General features: G+C 31.7%; 1 long non-coding RNA gene across 2 annotated transcripts; it reads left to right on the forward strand.

The window, feature by feature from the left end:
- Positions 1-3286: 3286 nt before the first annotated feature.
- Positions 3287-6962, forward strand: LOC143605199 (uncharacterized). 2 transcript variants are annotated; one of them, XR_013148459.1, is made up of 4 exons: positions 3287-3576; positions 3815-3936; positions 6129-6210; positions 6833-6962. It is a non-coding gene; the product is annotated as an uncharacterized LOC143605199 (long non-coding RNA). The 2 variants fall into 2 exon arrangements; XR_013148458.1 differs by having other exon boundaries at positions 6129-6205; positions 6833-6923.
- Positions 6963-9600: the final 2638 nt, after the last annotated feature.

A 9600-nucleotide genomic window follows, 5' to 3' on the forward strand; every position in this document is an offset into this window, starting at 1 on the left:
AAGAAAGAATTGAAGGAGATACCTTGATGGGGCTTAGCAAAGCACATGCTCATTATTCTACCAGAACACACATCAGAACCTTTTATAAAATTAGTGTAGAAGGAACAATCTTACTTATAAACCAACCAAAAATAACATATTTAGGTAACCTAATTAAAAAAATTGATAAGCACACTATGCATCCAAAAGTATTTTCTCATCCATATGTTAAATTGTCAACCACACCTTCTTTTACAATTAACCAAAATTTATAAAACACAAAGAGCTGATAGTAAAACTTCATTCAAAAGCTCAAGTAAAGCTTGTTTGAGTCCATTATCTCGGTTGTTTAAAGAATCTAAAATCTCAAAGGTATAGCATCTGAGTAAAGAGGCCAACCTTGACACAAACTCAGAGTCACCATCACCGGCTACAAAACCAAAAATCGCCTCATTTGAAAGCTTTGTACAATGGTGAGTTTAGCTTGTGAGTCTGATCTTTTAGAAACCAGAAGAAGAACACAACCAGATGTTGCACATCTGAGTCAATCCGATGTTCCATCTACCAACTGATTGTATTACTTTTGAACTTGTAGGCCATCAAGCTGATAAGTTTTTAAAATGGCCCGTTTTGACTTGAACCAAAGCTATACCTTTTTAAAATAACACGTGAGGCTCAATTCCTTCAATGTGATCTGCAGATGCGATACAAAAGTGAAACCATCAAAAACAAATGCACATAATTAAAGAAAATACTGCTTATATTCTTCATTAACTATATCCATGTGTTTGAATTATTTGGAATCGTTGTCAACAGAAAGATAATAAAGAAGGAAAACGAATTGATCATAGGGTATACCGCAGCATCTGGCAAGTAAGTTTTGTTGTTAGAGCGAGTGAAGGAATCGATCTGAATAAACATCATTTAGACATTAAAAATTAACTGAATATATCATGTTATTTAACAATATAAAAATTAACTATAATAACATAATGCTAATCATATAAATATTAACAAGTAATTAAATTAATAATCAGGTATCTATTTCAAGTAAAAGAAAGCTGTTAAAAGTTCTAGCTTTAGGTTTTGTTCTAGGTTATTTACAAATCCATACAATCAACAAAGTTACGAAAATAGCGTATATGCATAATAATCTCCTGGTTAACAAATTAATAGCAAATTAGAACAAACGAGAAATTGTCAAACTAAAATTGCACCTCATTGATGTTACATGAGACAAAAGTGACCGTCGACTGCTGCTACCATTCTTATTGGATTGAGCCTCCCGGATTTAGATTCAGGAGGTGTTTGGATTGCTTCTTAAAAGTGCTTATGGCTTTTTTGAGAGGTAAAATATCCAAAATACCCATCCAAAAACACCTAAAAGCTCCAATCTAATAAGCTATAAGCACTTTTAAGCTTTTGGAGGGGCATTTTGGATATTTTGTCAATCCAAAAAGCCATAAGCAACTTTTAATAAGCAATCCCAAACATGCTCTCAATTAACCTATAGACGAAGCAATTGCAGGCAGCGCTGAACCGATTAGAGGCAAAGTCGATGGATTTTACTTCCAGTTACCTACAATTAAATAGGCTGGGAATTGAAGGTTGCCAAATTAAAGGGATATTTGTAACGTTGTTGACAGTAAAAGGGGCAATTAAGAGAGTAATTGAAGGACCAGTCCAAGTAAAGTGAATATTAAAGTCGCCTGAGGTTGATTAGTAACGTTGCCGGATAGTTACCTCAATTTATGGCATCTGATGATTTGAGACAAAAAGTTGTTGGAGCACTTAATAACATAAGCCGATGTAATATAGAAACAGGAGACGAGAAATGATATTATTGCAACAAATATGATAAATGAATATAGACACTAGTTTTTTTTTAAGTTTTAAATGTTTAAAGCTAAATAAAAAAATATTAATTATTCTTTTTCTTCAATTAATATAACTAATAAACCATAATACTTATCTATTTAATATAACTAATTAAATTATTATAATTAGAAAATATAAAGAACTCATTTATTTTTATAACTTACTTTTTGTTTCTTAAATTTTTATCTTACACAATTATAATTTATTCATATATTAAAATTTCTTTCTATATAAAACTAATTTCTTCCAACTCAATATATTATATCCATCAACACATACTTACATTATGATTAATAATACCAAAAAACTATTTTAAATGTATTTGCATTAGATATCAACAAAAAACATACAACCTACACAAAAAGATATAATTTACACTTATTTTAAGAATAAGACAACATATAACCTACACACGAAAAACATTTAACCTGCACACAAAATTCATCATCAATAAAATACACACGCACACGAAAACATTTAACCTACACACGAAAAACATATAACCTACACACGAAAATTTTATCTTACACAAATACAATTTATTCATACATTAATTTCTTTTTATTCAAAACCAATTTCTTCAAACTCAACATATCAATATATATCAACACGTAGTTACATTGTGATGAATAATACAAAAAACTATCTTACACATATTTGCATTAAATATCAATGAAAAATATACAATCTACACGAAAACATATAGCTTACACTTGTTCTATGAATAAAAAAACATATAACCTACATACAAAAAACATATAACCTACGCATGTGTAGGATATGTGTATCTTTGTATAGTTTATATAATTGTTGATGTCGAATTTCATATGTAAGTTGTATGCTTTTTGTATGTTGTACGTTTTTATCGCTCAAAACAAGTGTATGTTATATAACTTTGTGTAAGTTGTATATTTATTATTTACATTTATGGACACATTTTATTTAGGACAATAATTTCTATAGGCATACCAATTGAAAAAAAATATATATTATGTTATGATATTTAGTGTTAAAAAATATCCTAATAAATTGAGTGGTAATTATTTTTTTAATATAAAGAATAATATTATATAAATAAATTGTATTTATATTGAATAAAATAAAGAATGACTAAATCAAATATAAAACTAAAGTAGTGTTTTTATCTTTTTAATTATTATAGTTAAATTAGTTAAATATATTAATTAGAGAGATATTCATTATAGTTATATTAGTTGTATTAATGGAGAGAGAGAGTGAATTTATTGGTGCATTTACATCTTTTTTATTTATTTTTAAATATTTAAAACTAAAATAAAACTAGTGGCTAATATTTATTTCTCTCATTTCTTACAATAATTTGATATTTTTCTTGAACTTAAACATATATATATATATATTACATTATAATGTATATATGCGTTTTTTCCTCTTCTTTCTTCTCTCTCTCTCTGAGACGCTTAAAAATTGAATCCTAATAACTCATCCCCGCCGGCCGCGCTTCCAACTCCTACAACCATCCCAGCCACTTCAATCCAACCGTCCAGCACCGTACAAACTTCAATCAATTTGTTTTAATTCCTCTCCTCCCTCCATACGTTACAGCCCTCAATAATCAATTCACCAATCAATTTCTTCTTCAGCAATCAATCAATTGCTTTTAATTGATGGTAGTTTGTATGTAATATAATGCTATAAAAACAGCAACACGAACTTCTTCATCGCCAGACTCTGCACAAGGTATGTTATACTCTTCCTTTGTATTATAATTCCCATGATTCTTAATTATTCATAATTTTCTTTTAAATTGGGTTTATTTGTGGTTTATTGGTGGATAATTAGGTTTAATTTTCTTAGGTCATTGGATAATTAGGTTTAATTTGATGTTATGGATTGGGTCTATGCTGTGTTTACAGCCTGCACATAGAACACCTGTCATATTTTTTTTCTTAATTCTTCTTACTTTTTGGTTACTCAGAAGCTACAAAGGAAGAAGTGGAAGATGATGGTTTAAAAATAGATGATCGGTCCAACAGAGAGACGGTAAACAGAAGATGAAGCCTACTTTAAGACCTCATCTTCAATTCCCAAATCACATTAGTTAAGTATTCTAAACTTTTAATTAAATTGCGTGATACATAAAAGTCAAACAAGCTCTATTTGAGACTTAGGCTTGATACGACTCGGCTCGTGTCAAGCTTTTTATCAATCCGATCATGTGTCGCTCGCGAGCAACTCGGCTCATTTATACATTTGTAATCATTATTTTATACTTTCACAGACCAGATTATTAACAAAGGGCAGATGGAAATTATTATTCTTTAGTTGCTACATAAGGTTAGTTTATATTTCATATTTTGGGACACATGAGGTTCTACATATATCATACAGTACCGATGTCGATGTATGGAGCATTAGTGTTATAGCATATATTCTTTCTTGTGGTAGCCACTCGTTTTATGCTCAAGCTGAACCCATGATTTTTGCGCAGTTTAAAACCAAATCTATGTTTAGATGAAGTATCATGGCCCACGCTATCGTCCAACGACAAATATTTTGTCAAACAGCTATTTAACAAGGATCCTAGAAAAAGGTTGACTGTTTCTCAAGCCCTCAGTAAGATTCTCTTATCCATTTATGTTTTTATTGTAATTACGGTCTAATTTAAAAGAATAAATTACCCGAGTCGGTTGCGAACAGTGGTCAGCTGGCCCTAGACACGGTCCAACGGTTCACTTTGACCTCTGCCGACCACTAGCTGTAAACATGGTCCATCGGTCCTTTATGCTATTAATAACTATCTTAAGGTCACCATTCAGGCACTTATAATGTAGAAACATAATGCCTTCTTGATTAATATTTTTTTTTAAAAAAAACATCATAATTTAAAGAAACTGAAAATGATGGCTATGTTTGATTTCCATACATAAGGAACAACTACAATGAAACTTAGTTTCATAATGATTTTGTGATAACAACACTAATGTTGAAGTTGTTTAAAATAGTTAGAAAGTAATATGATGTTACTTTGTTAGAAGAATACTGAAGCTTCTATTTATAACTCAATCTTTAATATTACTTCCATTTATGCTTTAAACTTCTTTTCTCCATGATCTGAGATGGAGTTGACTTTTCGTCAACAAAGTCAATGATGGATTGAGGGTCACTGTCTGGTCACCTTTTATAAAATCAGTCCTAAATCCTAATCTTAAACCCGAAGCACTATATTTTGACTGTAAATTGATTGTATTATTAAAAGTTTAACAGGGATATATCAATAATTTCAGTTTGTTTGAAATCGTCCCGTTAGCTATTATCTATCTACATGCTAGAAATTGATCTGTTAAACGCAACACTTTGGACCCGTTAAAAAACTTCGAGCAACTTGTTTTCAAGTAAATTTACGTATTTTGTTGGAAAATGACCCGTTAAACTAATATGCATTTACTTCTTTGTCGGAGTCAACATAAGTTCTCTACAATACCAACTAATATTCACAGTTTCCTTAATAAAAAAACTTTAGATATGCTAAAAAAAAATCCAAAGATTAATGTGATTTTGACCCCTCTTTTTAAGGTTCCAAATTTGTACTATTTTTTAATTGATTTTTGAAAAGAAAAAAAAATAATTCTAGACTTGGTGAGTTTACGATTTGTAGAGTGTTAACATCGGATAATAGTATAAAGATATATGTGTTTCCATATACTATTGATCATATTAGACTGTCGTTTATGAACCTGATGGGAACTTTCGTTGAAGGAAAGCAGAGTGCTTAGGTTTGTTTATGTTGATATCGCTGTAAAGGGAAAGTCTCATGTTAAAGTTATTAAGAAACTTGCATATGTTATTTGGTAATAGATATCAACTTTTTTTACTACATATTTGCTTTATGTTGCACTGTATTTGATTTTGATAAATTTCTAATGCCTATATTTGATGCGACCTGTTAGTTCGCATGACTTATAATACGCTTTTTTAAATTTTCTTTAAAGTATACATACTTGATTCGGCCCGTTTGACCCAGTTTCCTTGACTTGTAAAAACACATTTTTTAGTATACATATTTGTTGTGGCCCATTTGACAAGCTTACTTGACTCATAAAGCATTTATTTCCTGATGTGCCACTTGATTATGTTGACCTTCAGATATTTCCATGTCAGACTATGTTTATTCCTTTTTAAAACTGCTTTTGGATGCTAATTTGGTGCCATATTACTTTAGCATTTATTATCAAATTTTAATCTATCATAATTATCAGTTTTAGAGTGTTAAATGATTGTCTATGTTGCAGGTTGCATATGTTATGACTTTGTGGGAAATGCAGCTTGCATATGCGGCTAATATGCGGAATTAAGCCTTGAATAAACGGTTCGGTACACAGGTTTGCTATGTTTTTTTTTTAAATTTATTTGACCTGCTCTTTGTAATGATAGTAAATTAGTTTATTATGATTGCAAAATATTTATAATTAGATACGGTTTTAATCCATGTTGTTTGACCATAATAACCCTTTTAGTCCGGTAGTTTACTTTTGATGTTTTCAGTTAAGTGTTTCATTTTCGTATCAATTAAAGCCAAGCACGCTATGATGCTAACCTCATTCAAATTGTCTGTTAACTTTCTTATTAAGAGGCAAAAATACTCTTGGATTATATATATGTGTTAGTCAATTTAAACAGTTTTAATATTTTGACCAAGTAACATAACAATCAAAGGGTATTTTGGTCTTTTAATAAAAAATTAACATATTTAACTGATACGAAAATGAAATTATTGGACTAAAAAGGGAGAAATTTACATTTTAAACCTAATAACACTAAAAAGGTTATTTAGGTCAAACCACATGAACTAAAACCCGTATTTAACTCAAACAAAATATTGTTTACCCATCCTAGCTATATTTTATTTACCTATTTGAGAAAGCCATAACCTAATCAATCCATCTTTTTTAAATAAATGGGTCAAAATTATGTTCACACGAGACTTTTTTTGCAGGGTCTTGAACTAGCTGAAATTTAGTGGAAGTTGAAAGACGCAATTAATCATTTGCCGAGTTATTAACGATTGCTGAACATGATGGCTGGGGGATGCGTGGATGGAAAGTCAACTTCTTGGGTTGCGTTTGTTCTTAAGATGTACAAGGACTTTTTGGAGATATCAAGTTTACTGAGTTCACCTTGAGTCAATTGATTAGTTGTTACAGTTATTACCGAAGTATGTATGTATACAACTATTTATCTTAGCTGTTTTCAAACTATGTGGATAAAAGATGCTTACACTCAACTTTATGAAAACAATTCGAGTCGCCTGCCAAAGTGGTGTAACGAAGGTTACAGGTTGAGTTGCCATTTTGTAATATTAAACGGAAATTTCTAATGGGAAAGCCACTGACCACGGATTATGCAAGACCTCAATACTGTTGAATCTTTATGTCATACCCTCAAAATCCACTAACGGAGTTTTACCGTCAGAGGGTGTGAACTAACAGGATCGGATTCATTAGTTATAATCAAACCATAAAACAAAGTTTCAAAACCATGAAAACGTTTACGAGTATTTAAATGCGGAAGCGTAAAAACCATAAAAAAAAAATGTTGCGTCACGCAGGACGACTTAAACCCAATGATAACAGTTTTAAAATAGTTTGCATAACAAAAGCGTTTTCAAGCAATGCATGATCCTATACCGCGCGCCCGCCTCGGCTACCTGAGAATAACATACTAAAAGTGTCAACACGGGGTTGGTGAGTTCACAAGCTTATATCAATAAAGCGTTACGTTTGCGTTCAGCGTTTTGTGTTTAGCGTTCAGCGTTTTGCGTTTAGCGTTCAGCGTTTTGAGTTACCAGATAGTGTTATGTCAATTATATATCTATAGGTAGCTAGCCTATAAAACAAGTATTACTAAGTGTTCGACACCGAAGCTGACTGTTTATCATTTGCCTTGCCACCAGATCTATCCCGACCATGGTATGTGTTTAGCCAAGATTACACCCACTCGACCTCCAGTCGAGTTTAGCGTTGGGTGGGGTTTGTCAAACCCAGTAGTACTACTCAACAATGACTCGCTATTATCCAATATTAAACGGTTCGATGTGAATGAAGGACTTTAGTTATTGCGTTTGCCACTTAGTCTTTACAAGTGATATATAATTTATATTAACAAAATCTTAAATGCGTTTTCGGAGTATGTTATCTCCCCAAGTGAAAAGCGTTTGAAAATAGTTTAGAGTGGTAAGTGAACTCACTGTTTGCGAAGAATTCCCAAAATAAATCACCTTAGGATGCGCGTCACAGAAAAACTCTCTCTAGCGTTCTAAAACAACAAAGAGATTTTTCTAAGTGTCGGAACTATTATCGAGTCTCTAGACTCGGCACATAATACCTATGCACACAATGTGTTTCGTGTTTCGTTTGTGAATAGCGTGTGACTTTAACAAGTACATTCGTGATACATTACATGTGTGAGCAATTATTTACGTGTCATGTATTAATAATGTACATCACTAGCAATTACTCCCTGTAAGGGCAATTTGGTCACACATAACAATTAACTAGCAATTATTCCCCGCAAGGGCAATTTGGTCAAAACACGACAACTATTTAGCAAGTATTCTCCACAGGGGCAATTTAATCAAAACATAACAATTATATAGCAAGTATTCCCCACATGGGCAATTTGGTCAAAACATAACAATTATATAGCAAGTATTCCCCACAGGGGCAATTTGGTCAAAACATAACAATTAACTAGCAATTATCATGTTTCATGCATTTTCACAAAATTCAGCAGCTAGTTTAACCGAGACAAAAATTCTACTTGAAAGATTGTACTATTCTACCGATCATAGCATCTCAATTAATTTACCAAAAATCATCACAAAAGCATATATGTGTTAGGTTTCCATAACATATTTTGTTGTATTTTTATTCCATATATATTTCTCATAATGATCAATTTACCACAGCAAACTCATAACAGTCAAATTTATGCGCAACAGAAAGTTATTTGCAATTCCCGTTAAATGAAAAATCCAACAAATGCAAGACCACTTGGGTTAGGTTCCTAACTCAACAAGTCAACTTCCAGAAGTGGAACCAACCCAATTGGTCTCGTAGTTCATGAGATATAACATTTACAAAACAACCTAACAGCAGGTCTAACAACTCAGCTTTGCACAACGTTTTTGTAAAATCATAAAGGTTAACTTTTACACGTCCAAAAATTGCAAATTTACATTCTTTAGAAACTAGACTCATCCTAGTTTACTGTAGTATCAATAATCTCAACCAATTTTCACATTTACACCCCGTTACAGTCAATTGAACATCAGCAACACAATCTGTCCAGAAACTGTTTGCATCCAAACTCAATATATTAACTATCTATGGACCATAATCCGTTCATATAACATTCTAGACACCATAACCATCATCCATGCATATCAATTACACCATACATACATGGTTAGGGTTTTATTTGATCTCAAAATCAAAGACACAACAATTAACATGTAATAATATCAATTCTAGTTATCAAATCATCATCAATACATCATCAAATCAAACAAAGATCATATGAACACAATATATGAAATTTCCAGATTTTAGGGTTTATAATTATACCTTCAAAAGCACAAAAATAAGCAAGAGGAAGGTAGAAGATGACTAGAATCGGGTGTAGGAGGCTTCAATTGTGAAAAACAAGATCAAAAACCAAAAGATATGTGTGTGTGTGTGAGCCGATCGTGAGGAGGGGGAAGGG

Source organism: Bidens hawaiensis, unplaced genomic scaffold (assembly GCF_021521415.1).
Source record: "Bidens hawaiensis isolate Kalapana, Puna unplaced genomic scaffold, B.hawaiensis_p1.1 tig00068601_1, whole genome shotgun sequence".
NCBI lineage: Eukaryota > Viridiplantae > Streptophyta > Magnoliopsida > Asterales > Asteraceae > Bidens > Bidens hawaiensis.